The sequence below is a fragment of the Falco naumanni genome, chromosome 4 (assembly GCF_017639655.2).
Source record: "Falco naumanni isolate bFalNau1 chromosome 4, bFalNau1.pat, whole genome shotgun sequence".
In the NCBI taxonomy this organism is placed as follows: domain Eukaryota; kingdom Metazoa; phylum Chordata; class Aves; order Falconiformes; family Falconidae; genus Falco; species Falco naumanni.
Genome location: NC_054057.1, coordinates 93,585,092 through 93,602,007, shown reverse-complemented (window position 1 = coordinate 93,602,007; position 16,916 = coordinate 93,585,092).

Below are 16,916 nucleotides of genomic sequence, written 5' to 3'. Positions count from 1 at the left end.
CAAGCCCAAAAGTCAAATATCCACCCACAGGACAAACCACAAACCCCTCCTGGCACAGCTCATGAGCAGTGGAACCCTGGATCCATGGGGGAAAGCAGCAGAGAGTAGATGAATGAGGTCCCTCCCAGCCGCTCTGAATTTCAGGACTTGGGACCCAAGACACCATTCCCTCGCAGCTCCTCGGTCCCCTCCACTGGCTTATCAAGCTCTGTCTTGAAACAATTTTGGCCTTGAACAGGTTTGTTAAACACTATAATATGAAGATCAAGGAATAAAGATGAGGAAAGGCAAAATTAGATTCACGCTGTAGATAGCATTGAATTTAACTTATGCCAAATAGCCAGAGGGCAACATGTCAACAATTTAATAGGGCCAACTTAAAATAATGTTTTCAAAACAAGCACTTCATTGGATGCTTCCCCTTTGAATCAGATAAAGTGTATCACTACAGAGAGATTCGCTTTGATCTGTTCAGCAGCAGAAGGTCAAGGATGTCTAAAGCAGCTATTCAGAGCTTGTGAGTAATAGAATTAAGCAACTCTGATCCATTGATACATCTCTGAGCTCTCGGCATCCCCCAGATGTGGGGCTGGCCCCTGGGGGGAGGGGAGAGCAGTGCCCCATGCCCTCAGCTGGCAGCTGGAGCGAGTGCTGGCTGTGAGCCCGGCTGCCCATGCCGCCCCCAGCGCTCCCACCGGAGCAGCCTTTGCTGCCCACTGGGGTTGGCAAGGGTCGGCATCGCAGGCACACCTGAGTGGCAGCCCAGGGACACTGTTGTCTGGCACAGAGACCAACCCAGCTCACCTGTACGCTCCCATCAGTTAAAACTAAATAGCAGGAAGGTGTAAAAACCTGTCGTGAGGTCTCTCGGGGCTGGGGAAGGATCTGAAAGTCAAGATTTCTGCACAATTTGAGCAGAAAGCATCACTATTTCCAGGAAGCCAAAGCAGCACCCACTTCCATAAAGGATTTATCCTGCACAAATTAATTCACGTTAGTTCTAGGCATAACTAGATATTTATGAAACCTGATCACCGCGAGGATGATTTAACCCCAAAGCAGTTTTCCACCCATGCTGATGGTAACAAGCCCCGGCTCTGCCATGCCTTTTGCTGGGTCTTGCAGATGAGGCAGTCAGGGGGCTGCGCACAGGATTTCACATTCGGTGACCCATCTTTTGGTGGCCAGCAATGAAGACAACACAGCAGTCAGTGCCGGATGGTATAAAGGAGAGATTGCATAGGTGTAAAGGAGGTATAAAGGAGGGTGCAGCCAGGAGCCCTACCTTTGGGCGCAGCACAGACCAGCAGGCAACGGGCGAGCAGGCAGCACTCCTGTGGGCTCCCCTGGAAAGAGCCAGGCCACAGCAGATCTCCTGTTCATACATACACCCTGGCAGGCAGCACAGGGCCAGGAGCCAGTTTTACCTGTTCTTTTATGCCAGTGGGCGAGAAAAATGCTTGCAGGCACAGTTCTCCTCTCCCCTGCAAAAGGAAAGACAAGGCGGGGGATGGAGGGAAATAATAGGGGGAAAGGCTAAAACAGAGCCTCAGATATATTTCTCATGGCCGCAGTACACAGCACCGCAGCATGCCATGGTATTTTGCTGCCTACCTCTCCTCCCCCAGCTGTGAAATTTAACTAGAGGATTAGCCCATCCAGTGCACACGTGGCCAAAGAGATGCCACCTCCAGAAGGTCCAGCCGCAGAAGATGCCAATCTCCCAACCCAGGAGACAATGGCATCTGACTTGCTCTTGGTAGGGATGCTGTGCAGCAGCCTCAGAACCCACCCAAAGCCTGAGTAGGGATTTTAAGAGCAAGATCAGATTAAGAGCGCTTGCGAGCACCACCTGTGTGAGCAGGCAGAGCCACACCGCAGTGCTGCAAGAAGCCCTGTGCACCTTGGCCACCCTGCTGCCAGGGCTGCGGCGGCCTCGGGGGGCTGCCCGAGAATGAAGGCAATAATAGGACTCATTTCCCTTCAGGATGTCACCCCGATAGCATGCTGCTGGCATGGTACCAGCATGTGCTGGGTAACCGTCCTGAGCTCGCTGGCTACTGGTGCCCAGTGGGAACGGGCAGCTGGCACAGGGTCCTTCTGCACAGCTCCTTGGGGATCAGATGGCTTTTGGAGGATTATAACCTTACCTCATTTCAAAATGTTGGGAGCTTTTTGGATTTTTTTTATGCTTCTGAAGGGAGAAATAGACTCTATGCAGCCCTGTTAAGGGATACAGACTTCATCAGCTCAGCCAGGCATTTCTTCTTGTTGAGTTTCAATTTACCTCAGGCACAAGTTCACCATTTCTCTTGGGATTCAGGATCACTCTCCCATCACCCACTCATCTTTCCCTCCCAAATCACCTGACGGTTGTCCCAAACTGTCTGCCCGCTTCAGCCAGTGCCCCTGCAGCCCTCTGGTGCCCAACAGAGGCTTCTCCCAGGAGCCAGCCATCCCCCACCTCCCCAGCACCCAGGCACCAAAAAGTCCAGGGCTTTGCCAGGCATATGCCCAAATTCCCTCTTTGCACACAGGAGCACCCAGCCCAGTGAAGCCATGGATGGAATAAGCCTTTGCTCGTTCACGATGCTCTTCCCGGAGCTTCTCAAAGCGACAGGTTTTGCATCTGTTAATCAGCTTCGTTTCCTCTGACGGGCGCTGAGGAGTAGTTTGCTGTCACAGGCTGTCACATCTCAATTAGCTCCATACCTTTGGGGTGACAACAGGCCACAGGCTCTCCACAGCTTTGTAGCTTTAGCATGGAAAGGTAAATACATCTGCAGCACCCAGCGGTGCTAAGAGCTGCCCCCTCCCTGCAAGGGACTGGCCCTAGACCGGGGACACGGCATGGTGGGTGCCGCAGGGACCCCTAAGATGAAGGCAGGGGCCTCTCCTTATCCCAAACAGAAAGGCAATTCAGCAGAGGCAACACTCAGCAGAGACCTGCCTGGACCACATCTAACGACAGTCCTTAACTGCAGCCCTGTTAATGAGATGCTGAAGACAGGCAGGTCTAAACCTTGCGCCGCCACAGATTTTAGTGCTTTCTGCAGAGCTGCCTGACAAAAGAGCCTCTGCCCTGGAGACCAGCATTTAGAAGAAAAGCAAATACCAAGAGGACCTATAAATCCTGCACCTCCCGCTGCTGGAGCAGCCCCAATTGCTCATCCAGCAGCAGCTTGTTCCAGCTCCCAGCTCAGCCCTCCTGCAGCCCAGCGACCCCAACCTCCCTGCTTCTCATAACGTGAACCCCTCCGTATCTCCCTCTCCAGCACCACGATAGACTCCTCTCATTACCCCGACAGCTCCCACGGCCCCACAGCTCTGACCCTAAAGCCAGGGGCAGAAAACGGGCAGGCAGAGACAGAGGAAAGCCATGGGCTGCGTGCTGCGGGGCGAGCTCAGGGAAGGAGAACAAATTTAGCCCTGACTCATCTGGGACAAATCTGCCATCTTCAGAGTGGGGTTTGTCAGGGGGTGTGCCGGCTGTGCGTAGCTCTGGGTTAACGGGGGTGGCTTGATTGCTGTGCCAGCCTGTGCTCAGCAGCCCTTCATCTCCCGGGAGGGAGCCCCCGAGCGGGGGCTTCACCCACCACCTGCTTCCAACATGGTTCTGCACATTTATTTTTTTTTTCCCTGTGGTTTTCCATGGGGTTTTCAACTGTGGATGCGAGGGGTGGGACTAGGCTGATTGCTAATTACTATAGCTTGTAATTACTGAGAGGCATCACTAAGGTTTCTGTACCCAGAAAGCTCCAACTGGCTGTCCTGACATTTTGATGCCAATTACTGAAATGCCCACGCTAGAAATAGCTATAATTGTTAAGGCAGGCCAGCAAGTGTTACCAAAGCTGAAATTTAGACAAAAATGGAAATGAAAGCTTGTGAAAATGCAAACAATTTTTCCTCTCACTCTAATTGTTGCATACAACTATGTGTTATTTATGGCTGGTTTTTCAGATACAGATGCTGAGGAAGAAATTAATTTCCACTTGGAGGTATGTGCTTTGCAGAGAGGAGCAAACAGGAGCACTGCAGCTTGGCTTTCCCCTCCGCCACAGCAGCTGGGCTGCAGTGAAATGCGTTGCTGGGTCTGCTCGCTGGGACCTCAGTGGTTGCTCTTCACATGCTCCTTACCTACTTGCTCCTCATTACAGTAATGCTCAGAAATACTGAAAGGAGGAAGGTAAAAAAAGCCATTCAGAGAAACTTCATCTGAGCTGTACAGCAAAATTCCTGAAGTCCAGATGTAACCTTTTAGCATCTTACCTCTCCACCTCAATTTCCCCTCTTACACAAGTAAAGCGCAGGTTTTATCCAGCTCCAAATTGGATGCCCCCTTCAACGAGGACACCACCACCCCACCAATAACTTGGGGATAATTTAGTTTTCTGGGTGACAGCCCATCGCTCTTACAGCAGGACAAAGCGACAAGCACAGGGGTATGGAACACTTGTGCTCTCTAGTTGCTAGCTGCTACCTAGCTGTTAATAAGTAAAACCTCTTCCCCCATAGCCTTTCCCTGCCAGCAGCAGGGCAGGCAGAAGGATGCTCGCTCCGCACACGCATCCCTGCATCCTCAGCCGTTGAGGTGGGAAGGACCCCAGGTTAGGGGCGAGCCCTACTGGCACCATTGCTGATTTGCTACTTGTCTTATTTTAAATTATTTATTACAAAAGAGTTGCCAGAGGACACCTGAGCTTGAAACACTGGGAATAAAGTACCAGGCAGAGGTGTACCCACCTGGCCTCGTGGGCTCAGCACAAACCCTGGGGAAGGGGGAGCGCACAAGCCTTGCCAGATCTGCAGCCCCCCTGCAGGACCCCCATGGGGTGAGGCCTGGTGGGACAGATCCCTGCCCACCACCACCTCATCATCATCCCAGCTAGGACCAGCTCTGGAGCTGCCAGCATGGTCCTTTCCAGAGCTGAGCGTTGTCTCATCCACCTTTAATGAGCCCATCCTGAACAGGTAGGTCCGGCTTTTCCCGGCTGTGCTGGGGCTTTCATAGCTCCCCAGGCTCCAGGCTGGCTTCATACCCTTGTTCTCACTGCCGAGTTTTCCCTGCCCATCTCCTCTTGCCTGCTCTGCACAACATCTATTTGTAATGGTTTAATACAAGATCTCTGAGCACAGCCCTTGCCCACCCCCCCAGGAGCAGTTTCCTCTAACAATTCACAGCCGGAGCCACGCAGACCCTGTTTGTTCCAGCATCGGTAAGTCCTTTGAGTCAGTCCCATCTCACGGCTGTTGCGATTCACCCTAAAAGCCAAACGCAGAGAACACAAATGAAGGCAAATAAAGGGCAATGTACTGCCCTTCCCCACCCTCAGCCCTACCCCTGTGTCCCCAGCCAGCTAAAAGGGCATGCATCCTACCACTCCACGGCATTCCATACATGCCTATGTGGCATCCGCGTTGCTTGTAGGGGTTTGAGGAATCGTGTGGTTTTGATGCACAGTGTTTGGTGTAGGTGGTTTGGAAAGGTGGAAGTTGGGTGGCTTGACATGCAGGGTGAGCCCACCAGCAGCCACGAGCTTGACTTGGCAGCACCGGGGAGGAACCGTCTCCGTTTCAGCAGGAGCCCTTGGCTAGGTGGGATGACGAGGGGTTGGGGTGCACCAGACTGAGCCCGCTTTCTGTGAGGCATTGGCAGAGGTGCCACTTTTTGCATCCCATGTACTGGTCCAGACAAGGGAGAGCAGGACCCAGCCAGTGCCCACAGCCACCCCGAGCATGTGAGGCCAGGCCAGGTCCCATCCCCACCCATCTCACCCTGAGGTGCGTGGCGCAAGGGAAAACAGCCAGGGCAGCTTTTTTCCTCCCACAAACCAGCCAAGGAACAGATGGAGAGGAAAATCCCTGCTCTCAACTCCTGCTAGACTAACATTTTACCTGCAAAATCGAGGTAGGAGGCTTTTAAATGACTTGTAGGTGGATCTGGTTCTAGAAGCAGTTCTGTTTTACAACAAGTCTTTGCTGTTTGAAGAAGGCGGGTGTAACAGCAAACAAGGAAATGGTTAACTGCAGCCTTGGGTTTGTGCTTGCTTTCCCCAGGCTGCTGAAATGTAGGGATTTGGGGTCACAGTCACAAATTTGCCATTAAAGCAAGAGCCCATTTCATTTGTTTTGAGAGTGGGTTTTCTTTAAAGCTTTCATCCTGGCAGAGATGTTTGAGGAGCTAAAAATAGGCAGCAAAGTCACGTGAAAACCTCCGGATGTGAGAAATCACATAAAAGATACGAGCATGAGTCCCCGTTTCCTTGGAAATAATAGTAGTAGTAGTAATTCTTGAATGCAACGTTGTAATGGCAAGATCTGAAACTGGCCTGTTGTTCTCAGAAACCCTCGGTGAGCAGCCAGGGCAGGGTAAAACCCGGGTGCCAAGAGAATAAACTGCCCCGGTGCACAGTGCTGTGTGAGGAAAGTCCTCCCTTGCAGAGCTCTGGAGAATGAGCCGGTGCCAGAGGTTTCCACGTGTGCAGGATTGGACCCAGGGGATAGGAGAGCTTGGGCAGAGGGGGTGGCACAAAGCTCTCCAGACCCCCAGCGCTAGCTGGTGACATTTGGTGGAACGTTTCAGGTTGGACTGAGCCCAAAAGAAACCCCTCAGTCACTGCACCCTGAGATTCTGCGTGTGGGTCTGATTGAAATTCAGATCTTCAGCTGGTGCTGGATGAGAGGGCTGGCTCCGAGCCTGGGACTTGGATGCCTCTGGAGGGATTTCAGATCGGGAGCGAACTCTGTGGCACGAGCCGTCCCTGGTAGGAGTCAGCGAGCTCAATGAAAGCACTAAAGGGCTCTCACCCATCTACACAGAAACTGCGTATATATAAATAAATTTTAACATCCCCAGGCTGAGTGCTCAAAATCACTGAACACACTTAACTCCTGCTGATCGGTGGGGACCTGGGCGATGCTGAGCATCATTACACACAGCGACCAGGGGGATGAGGCAGCCAGTTTCCCGCAGCTGCCGGGGGTGCTGGCACAGAGCTGCCCCCGAGCCCCAGGGGCTGCCACACAGGGCACGGCAGCAGCACTACAGCAAACTGCAGCCCCGGGTCCCACACTCACCCATGCCTCCGCTCTGCTTCCTGTTCCTCCATTGCCAGCTTGAGCTACACACCACCTCCTATAAATCCTTTCTAAATGAGCACCAGCATTTAATTTATTTCAAAAAGACATACTGCTTTGTCTGTGTAGATTCAGCATGGGAAGCAAGGGTGAAGACCGGTATGCCAAATGCTTACAGTCAGTAAATGCCAGAATTAAGGTTTCATAACCTATCCTATCAAAGCTTTGCATGTAAAGACAGCAGTACTCAAACTTCCCACTACATCAGTTCACAATGCCAGGTGTATTACTGGGCATCACTGTTAGTCACCTATAGACATAAGAGCAGATACAGGTAAAATCCTTTCGCTGCTGCGATTGCAAGAGTCTACTGGCAGTGAAAAACTGCCAAATTTTTCAAATTTTTGAGCTGGAAATTTTGCTCCCCTGGGCTAGAGAAATGTCACTCTTGTCCTCACTCCTCTTTTTTCTTATTGTTGCCATCACAAACATCATCACATTCTCCCATTCCTTTTACCAGAAAACAAGGATGAAAGCAAGAGGAGCAGGGGAGGGGTTGACCGTGCAAATACCATGGGGTGCATGCAAGGCCCCATAACCACACCACTGCGGATCCATCATTTCTGTGTTTCAGCAAACACCACACCCCCACCCTGCCCCCCGCCCACCACTGACACCCAGGGTTATCCCTTTGAACACTCCGCTGCAGCCTGGGCATGCGGTACCCAGCGCTCGGCAGGGCTTGCAGGGGGATGCTGCAGAGCCCTCTCACCTGAATTTTATACTCAGGCTCATCAGAGAGACCTCAAAAATCAGCCACAAGCATGGGTTTTGCTGAAATAATCACCATGCCTGATGCTCCAGCAGTCCACCACAGCCTGTCCGTCACTGCCAGATGCCTACATGAGGTTTGTTCTGGATGACCAGAAACCGAATTAGGCTGCATCCAAAGAGACGGCGCAACGTTGCTAGGCAATTACGTCTGGCTGAAAGAAGCTGACAGTAGCGAGTTACTGATCTGTGCAGGATGCGGCAATAAGGTTATCTAATTCTGCATATGTGACTTGTGCATGTTCGTGCTAAATGTGACTCCAGCCTCTCAGGTCAAGAAGACTCCAGCTCAACTTTGAAACTGATGGAGCTTGGGAGAGGCGGTGGGATGGGGATGCTGGCGGGGCCATCGAGCAGCGTCCACAAGGAGAAAGAAATTGTGGGACAATAGAAGATCCAAAATCAAATCCCACTCCTAAGTTAAAAAAAAAAACAACAAAAAAACCCCTCCACCTCTGATGTAAGTTGAATTGCTTCTCTGGCAGGGAAAATGGCTTTTCCTCCCCCTCAAAGCAGTGTTACTTGAACAAAACCTCTGTTCTGCCTGACAGCAGGTACCACCCCCAGCCCGGGATGGGCGGTTGTGATGTCTGTCCCCAGATGGCTGGTTGTCCTCACCTGGCTGCACCAAGTGCTGCATCTCATGGTAGCGTGCAGGACAGCCACTGTCCCTTGTCCTCTGCACTGCTGGCAGGCACTGGGGGATGCTACAGGTTGATTAGCACTTACTCATTAGGGCTGGTGCCAAAGGCCTTTGTGGGGAACAGCAGGGAAATGAAAGCAGCTGCAGGAGCTGTCAGGGCTGGAAGGGGTGAAGGCAGGAGGGGACCAACCTGGGGGATTTCAGCTGGGATTCAGAGAGCACTCCTTTGAACTCTAATAAAATGATACTCTCCCAAAAATTGAATTTTGAGGCTTTGACAAACATGCTTGCTTCAGATCAGGCTGGCCAGGGACTACGCTAAAAAAAAGTTTTACCCTTGAATCCAGCTGGTACCAGAGGCAGAAGCCAAGCAGAAGGCAGCTGCTAAGGCAGAGAAGGGGGTAAAGGACATCAAAATGAATTCCTTGGCAAGCTGCGATGCACCAAAGCCTTGAGCACGCGCCCATCTGCAGGCGTGCAAGCTGCCCTGGTCTCAGGGCAGTGCTGGTGTTTCCAATCCCCCCGGGGACTGCAGAGATGTTTCAACAGGTTCCTGCAGGGCTGGGGCAGGCGAGCAGCTGGCCATGGCTGTGGCTTTGCAGCAGCCTCCGTTCCGAAATCGGCACAGCCGGTTGTGGCAAAGGCAAATCAAGCCTTAATTCATCACCATACAGGGCACATCCAGCTTCCTCATAGACCCCAGCTGAGAGGGCAGGAAAATATATATGTACACATATAATTTTTAAATAACATACCTTATTTCATGCACTTTTGGAGCAGAGAAATTTTGACACCGATACCTAGGAGGGGAGGATTTCAAGCACTGCCTTAACAGCATCTGAAAAGCTAAAACGTGCTCCTTTGCCAAGGCAGTGTAAGACCAAGCTCTCGAGCATCCCTGACCAGCCGAGCAAGCGTGCCCACGTGGCATTCGGGGAAGCTGTGCAGCACCTCGCTTTCTGCTCCAAACCTCAGGCTGAACGACAGGGGCCTCCAACTGCTGAGGAAGCAGGAATGTGCTGCTCCTCGCTGCCTTGCAGGATCTTGGCTTATAATAGCAATTGGCGCAGAGTCATCCTTATCAGCTAGCACATTAATCTTAATTAACAGATCGACAGCAACAGTTCCTCCCTGAAGCTCCCCTGAGCATTCGCAGCCTTTGCTGTGCTGCCACTCCAGCATCAGCGCCGTTCCCGCCGCGGGGAAGAAGGCCAAATCCTGCACAGAACTGAAGCGGCTCTGCTGGCTCCAGCCCTCAAATCGCTCTCCCAGGAGGCCCAGCTGTACCCAGCCAAGAGCCCAGAAGCATGTCCCCTTCTAGCTGGGACCAGGACCAGGAGCATCCCCTCCATTCCACGACCTGGGGGCTTTGGCTGTGATGTAGCATCACCGCCCCGAGCTGCCCCACCACCTTTGTCGAGGGACAGACCCCAGAGAGAAAAGGTTTCCCCATGTTTGCAAGTTACTTAAAAGGGTGATTAAAAAAAAAAAAAAAAAAAAAAAAAAGGCAAAACCAAACCAGATGATCTATGAAAATGTGGTCAGATCTCTCCAAATCAAACCTGAACAGCAGGGCCCCCGTCACGTTCTGCTCCCTTCTGCTGTCAGGATGGAAAATCAGTGCTGACTGTCCCAGGATCGATTCACACCCTCATGCCAGAGCTGATGTGCTCATCATGCACGAGTAGCACTAATGGCAGAGGGCTCTGGTGAGCAGGGAGCCAGGCTTGCATGGGACCATAGACACACACACACCCCCCCCCTGCCACAGGCTGGGTTCAGGGGGCACGTGTGGACCCCTGGTGCGGGGCCAGAGGGAGTACAGCTCCAAGCAATCCTGAGTCCAGGTGGGCAAAGGCTCTAACTGGGCGCATATGAGTAAAGAGAAGCAATGAAATGGCTGAGGCTCCATTGCAGGTGAGAAAAGTAACAACCCCTGGCTGCCACAGTGTGAATTTAGTGTGAATTTAGTCATTCATGCCAGGTAATTCAAGGGTATGGGGACGGCATCCATTGCACCTTGTCTGAAGGCTGCCCAGGTCGGATGCAAAGCCAAGACAGCTCAGACCTGGCAGAGCTCAAAGAAGAACAGCATTTTCCTAGGAATAAAAAAACAAACCACAAACAAACAGCAACAAAAAAACCCAGTTCCCTTGTTGAGGTCAGCAAATCCCATCGGCTCTGCCCAGACTGGACCCACACGCACCACAGCTGAAGGAAGTGGTAAAGCAGCACATTTCCCAGAGCAGCAGGAAAAATCACCCCCGTTTTGCAAAGGCTGGGCCTCAGCTGCCTGGGACCGAGCAGCGGCGGCCGCTGGCACGCATGGCCGCAGCAGCGACCTTGGAGGACCAATAATCGTGACTGTAGCAATCAGCAGACTGAGCCTCCTGGATAAACACCATTAATTCACTAACAAAGTTGTGCCTGGGATGACATGTGGCCCCTCTGCACCTCTTGCCCCCCTCCCTTTGGATGTCACCACATTAAACCCTTGAGCGCAGCAGCGGCCGGGGTTAGGGATGTGTTGCTTACCGAGGACACCCAGAGGGGCTCGTTTTGCATCCTTGCTTCTTGGCCTGGGGCTGGTGCCAAGCTCGAGGCGTCAGAAGGATGCCACACATAACCAGCCGGGTTTGCTGGCAAGACCAGGGGGTTAGGCAGGGCCGTGGGGACAGGCAGGAGACAGTTTCATTGGAGGGTAACTCAGACCTTGCCATAGTGCTTTCAGCTCCTCATTATTCCCCTTTTTCCTCTTGGCAGCCCAAGGCAGGACTGAGGAACCAGAGCCAGGAGCGCGCTGGAAGAGTTGCTTTATGGCACATTGCTTCTGCTCAACGCTCCAAAGGCAGCCAGAAGGTACAACCCACCAGCGGAGGCTCCAGCCCTGCAACAGTGTCCCTGCGGGTTAGGAGAGGATGACCCAGGGGGTTTAAACTGGAGGCTTAGACTCAAGATTAAGTTACAGCATCTTAATGACTTGGCGCAAATGAGTGGGGCTGCGGAGCCCCTCTGCCCAGTGCAGACCAGCAGTGATGGGCAGCGATGTGCTCCTGCATCCCAGCATCAGCCAGGGAGCACAGCCCTGACTTCACTCTGCACACAAGTCCTTGAACATGGAAGGTGTTTTAGTTCATCTTACACCAATTATTTAACTAAATAAACATGCATTAACCTTGAAGACAATTTTGGAACTACACAGAAATTTCATTTTCTTAAAGCCATAATGTCCCAGCGCAGCTTAAGACCCAAATATTTTTAAAATATGAACCTGAAGTTCAGCTTCTCCATTTGCAGAGATACTCCTAGAAAAGCAGCCTTGTTTTCAGAAGCTCCTTTTGAGGAGTGCTCAGTGTTTGCAGCAGTTACACCAACCACGTCAGGGCAAAGAGGTTAGCTCCAGGCATGGGCTTCTGAAAGCACTGACCTAAGCAGTTTTCCAACATAGCAGAGGGGGGAAAAAACCCCAACAAAACATCTCAGCTGAAATACCAAGGCTTTAAAAATTAGTTGCTGTTCATGTGCAGTAGCTCTTGTTATTAAAAACATCATAAAAGTTTTACTGTGCTGACTTAGGGTGCACGTAAAGAACCTAGCTTGTCTTGACAGACCATAAAGGAACTTTTATGACCTATTGGGTCAGTGATTTGTGAAGAAGGATTTACTTCACCATCCAGGGCTGGGATGCACTGCTGGAGGAGGAACACACCAAAATGGCATGCAGCCCTGAGAGGTGGACCTGCTATGGTCTGGGCTGGGTAAAGAACATGTATATCCAGGATGACGATGTGTACGAGCATACCTGCTTGTTATATAGTTTGTGTTAACCCAGAGGGGCACGGGATTACATGCTGAGTGGGTTTAACTGATCAACCTTTGTTATTTTGGGGTCACAAGCGAAGCTTAGGAAGAAAAAAACCTTACCCATGCATCAGTTCACTTCTCCCCCAAGACTAAAGCTCTGAAAACCCAGGCTGAAGCCCCAGTGTTGCAATTGCTTTATCTTCTATTGCAAAATGTCAGGAAAACATCAGCTTCACTGGTCCAAGGTTCAGTGCCAACACACTCCTAGAGTAACTCAAGGAAGAGGAGGATCTGACTCAGTGAAATAATATCTTCTTGGAACGATGCTGCCAGGTCTGTTCATGACAGATGAAATGGTGCAGAGCAAACCCTGCCATGCCAGCAGCCTCGTATCGGTGTCAGGGCTCGTTTACCTTTAAAGCACTGGTGCCCATGGACACGCACAAGGGCAGAGCACTGCAGCTGCAAGCAAAGCACTAGTGAGATCCAAATACGCAGTGCACCTCCAGCCTTAGGGACTGGTGAGAGGGGCCCAGGCCCACCTGGGAGTGACCAAAGCTGCCCTGGAAAAGGGACTAACCCCCAGTGCCACCCTCCTGGAGCAGCACAGCCGGCCACACAGCCACTGCTCTCCTGGCTTGCACAGCTTGGGCCACCCCAGTCCTCCCTGTGGCTTTTGACTGACCCCCAGCCCAGGCTGCCCAAAGCCATTGCTGGGGCTGGAACCATCCCCAGGACTGGGCAGCAACTGGGACAGTAACCCAGAGCACCTGACCCCCTCCCTGCGCTGGGCTGTCCTGCACGGAGGGCACGCTCAGCCGGTGCCAGCGAGCCCCCAGCCTGGCCAAGGAGGGAGCAGGATGATGCCCGGCAGAGGCAGACCCTCGGGGAGCTGTGCTCCAGAGCCCGCTGCCTGTGGGAGGGAGAAGGCAGCCCAGAAAGATCAAACGCTTCAAACGTTTCTCTCCTGAGCGCCAGCGTGGGCTGAAAGGAAAAGTAGTAAAGTCTTTTAAGTGCGGGAGGCTAGCGGGATCTTCCAACCAGGCTCTCGCAGCCGGCAGCACTGCTCCCCAGAGCGATGTCTGGAGGGTCTCTGAGGGATGAGGAGCTCCTCGGCTCACCCAGGTGCCCATGCTGCCATGAGGATGCCCTTGCAGGTCAAACAGGTGAAGCAGACCGGGAGCCTTCAAGCCTTCCCGAAGAGCAGCACCCACCCTGCCACTGCCGGCTCCCGGCCCCGTCCGCGCAGTCAGCATCACTGGCACCGAGGTGGCTGCACCCTGCAGCCTTCCTTCCCCAGAGCCCTCTTCCTTCAGCCCTCGACATCCAGATGGATCAAACCTGATTCGCTGCACACGTGGCAACCAAATGAAATGGTTTCTTTGGCAACAATAATGAAAGCTCAGAAAAAAAATTTTGCTTTCTATCTCATGCGACTTCAGCAGCCCAGGTAACGCAGGCCGGGAAGCAGGGAAACTGCAAGCATCTGACTTGAATTACTGCCTCTGATAAAAATCAGACATGCACTCCAGCATGTCTGCTGCACGTTTATTTATTTATTTGGGGGCTGATTGATTTAAAGACTCCCTATTGCCCGAGCAGCAGCACGGCACAATAATTCACTCGATCTCTGATTTATATTTCATGTTCAAGTGAAGCAGGATGCTTCTGCCCAGCTCAAGACTAAGCTGTATATGCCAACACCACGCTCGGCAGCTTTGGGGAACCTGGGCATGTACAGAAGTAAAAGCTGAGGCTGCAGAAGGGAGTAAGCACAAGGTAAAAGCCCTGCTAAACATCCAAACCTGCAGGGCCAGGTTCACAAACTGAAATGAGATCTCCCAGACCCCGGTCCCTATTTGCCCCCTTGCAGGATGCTCAGTCCCGGGCTGTGTTTTCCAGCTGGGATCCATCGCGTCTCGCCTTCTGCCCAAACTGCTCCCCTCACCCCACAGCTCCAACAGCGATCCAGGGGTCAGCGATGCTCAGCCCCGAGCTCTCCAGCCTTTGTGGGATGTTATGCTGGAAGGCTTTGAGCCTTTTGCAGTCCAGGGCTAAGGCCTCCCCCACGACACACACGTTTGGCCCCGGTGGGCTGTAGATTTCCTACGCAGCTCTGGCTGAGGCGGGTGAGGTAATTGCACCTAATTAAGTCCCTCTGCACTTCTGTCTCCCATATGGGGAAAGGATCAAAGCGCGCCCCACCGTGCTGCAAAGGCAAGCAGGGCCCCAGGAAGGGTGAGACAAGAGGGGTCTCCTGGGCTGGGAGGGCGTGTCAGCCAGAACCCCCCACACTCTCCCCCGCCAGCATCACCATTACCCTCAGAGACATCCCTGGGTGCTTGTGGCTCCAAGCAGAGAGGCAGAAGCTCGTGAACCCCACGAGAGAAAGCGCCAGCAGTGACCCTCCCTCCATGTCCCACCACCCACAGGGTGCCAGGGGCTGCAGGCACCTCCCACGTGCTTTGCTACCACAGTGGTGGTACCAAAAATAGATATAAGCTATTTCAAACATTCCTCCTTCCTTTTTACAGAAACTGTAACACGGAGCAGAGTTAACATCTGCTATTCTCTGCTCTGCTTCCCACTTGGAAATACCTTCTAGAATTTAAGGAGGATAAAAATAGTAGCATTCAACGGGAATAGGAGCGAGCTCTTCAGAAGGTACCGTAATCACGCAGAGCCGGAGCCCAAGCCCTTAGACACAGTGAATAGCGCTGCCAGTTGATCTCCTTCAAAGTATTGTTGAATGAGGTCTTAGCCTCATAATTTAAGGGGATGAAGTCCTTCCTAAGGTTGTGAAGATTTGGTCTTTCCAGATCTATTATTTTCTGCTAACTTCTCCTGGACAGCCTAATTGGACGAGGGAGCAAGGGCTGTTCCCTCCTTCCCCCATTATCCAGGGCCCTTTCTCCTCCCACATGAGATTTTATTTGTGCTGCACGAAAGATTTATCAACTGCCTTTATAGCCCTCCCTGCACTAAATCACACTCCTAATGGATAGCCTGAGGTAAAAGCACTACTGTTTATTTTATTATTTTTTTTTTTAATCCATTGAATAGTGTGGTTACATGCACACAGAGCTGGCAGGCTGAGCTCTGCTTCCCGCTCCTCCCTGGACAGCACAGCACACTTTAAGAGTCCCAAGTGGCCTTGGTCAAAAATCACAGGGCATGGCTTGTGGAAGCCTCAGTAGGAGCATCTCAAGGTCCAAACACTCATGACAGCCTGGGGATGGCTGGAGAGGAGAGGCAGTAGCCCCTGCTCACCCTCCTCTTTGGGGGGGAATTCACAGTGGTGTCACCAGCTCCGGGCTCCCCAGTCTGTCCCCCCACAGGAACAGATGGCCTCAGTCTTTGCCAACGACTTGGAAATCAACCAAACACAGAGGTTAAGTTAAAAAATCCCAACCATTTACCCTAATCCAGATGTTAAGAGTACCGTTAGTGTTGGGACAAAGGTGAGGGGGTAAAAAAAAACGCAACGCACACTTAAATCCAGTGATATTTGAGAGGCACTCTGTCATCCCAGCTTTCATGAATGCCACCACCCTTCTGGGAAACCCAACTTGCAGGAGAACCCATTAAACACCAGAAGAGTCATTAACTCACTACAGATAAGCTGTTAATCTGCTGTTGGGAAAACACCTCCCGTTGTCCGGTAGGTCAAGGCGCAGACCCCCTTCTTGCACAGAGACATAACTCCTGGCCATAACTCCTAACCACGTGTAAAATACATTAGTCAACACATCAGCAAGAATAACCCCAGTAACTCATCACAGGCTCCTCCCCAAGACTGGGAGCGATGGTAGTCCAGGTTCTCCTGGTTTCAGCTAGGAGACCAGGGGTCTAACGGCTGGCAGCATGTCCTGCTCCTTCCAGCTCCTGCTCCCCAGCCAGCATATGAATTTGGGGTGGAAAGGGGCTACCAACCTGCAGTCCTTGAGATAAAAAAAATATTTTCTCCACTGGTTACAGCTGTCTGGCTGACAGGCAGAGCACAGTGAGCCCAGCTCAGGGGAATCGCCACCTGTATGAGAACGCATACCGGCTCGTCACTGCTCTTGTCTCAATCCATGCGCTGCTGAGCCAGCCCTGACCCCCCTGCTTCGCACAGGGCAGAGCAGGTACAGCAGCCTGCTCACCCCGCAGCCGCTCCATGGGCAGGGGAATCCTGGGGTCACCTCCCAGTTGTTCCACCTCATCGCCTTTAACTCCATCTTTTGACCAATGAAGACTCTGGCTGTATAAATCTGTGGGATTTATACCTTTGCACAAAGGAAAACAATGATTGGCATCTCTAATAGGGCTTGCAAGAGGATAGACCCACCGGGGGGGGGCGGGGCCGAAGCTCCGCTGGTCCTGCTTGGTCAGATAAACTGATGCAGGAAACAAGTGTAAGGGTTGGCAGATCTGTTGGTGAAGGGTGGTCGGTGGGGCCGTTCCTGCTCTGCGATTGCTGGAGCAGCTGGATTCAGGCTCCTCTCCTGCTGCTTCGAAGCCCCCCATGCCCACACGGCAGAGGCCCAGGGGGACAGCAGACCCCTCGGGAGCGGTG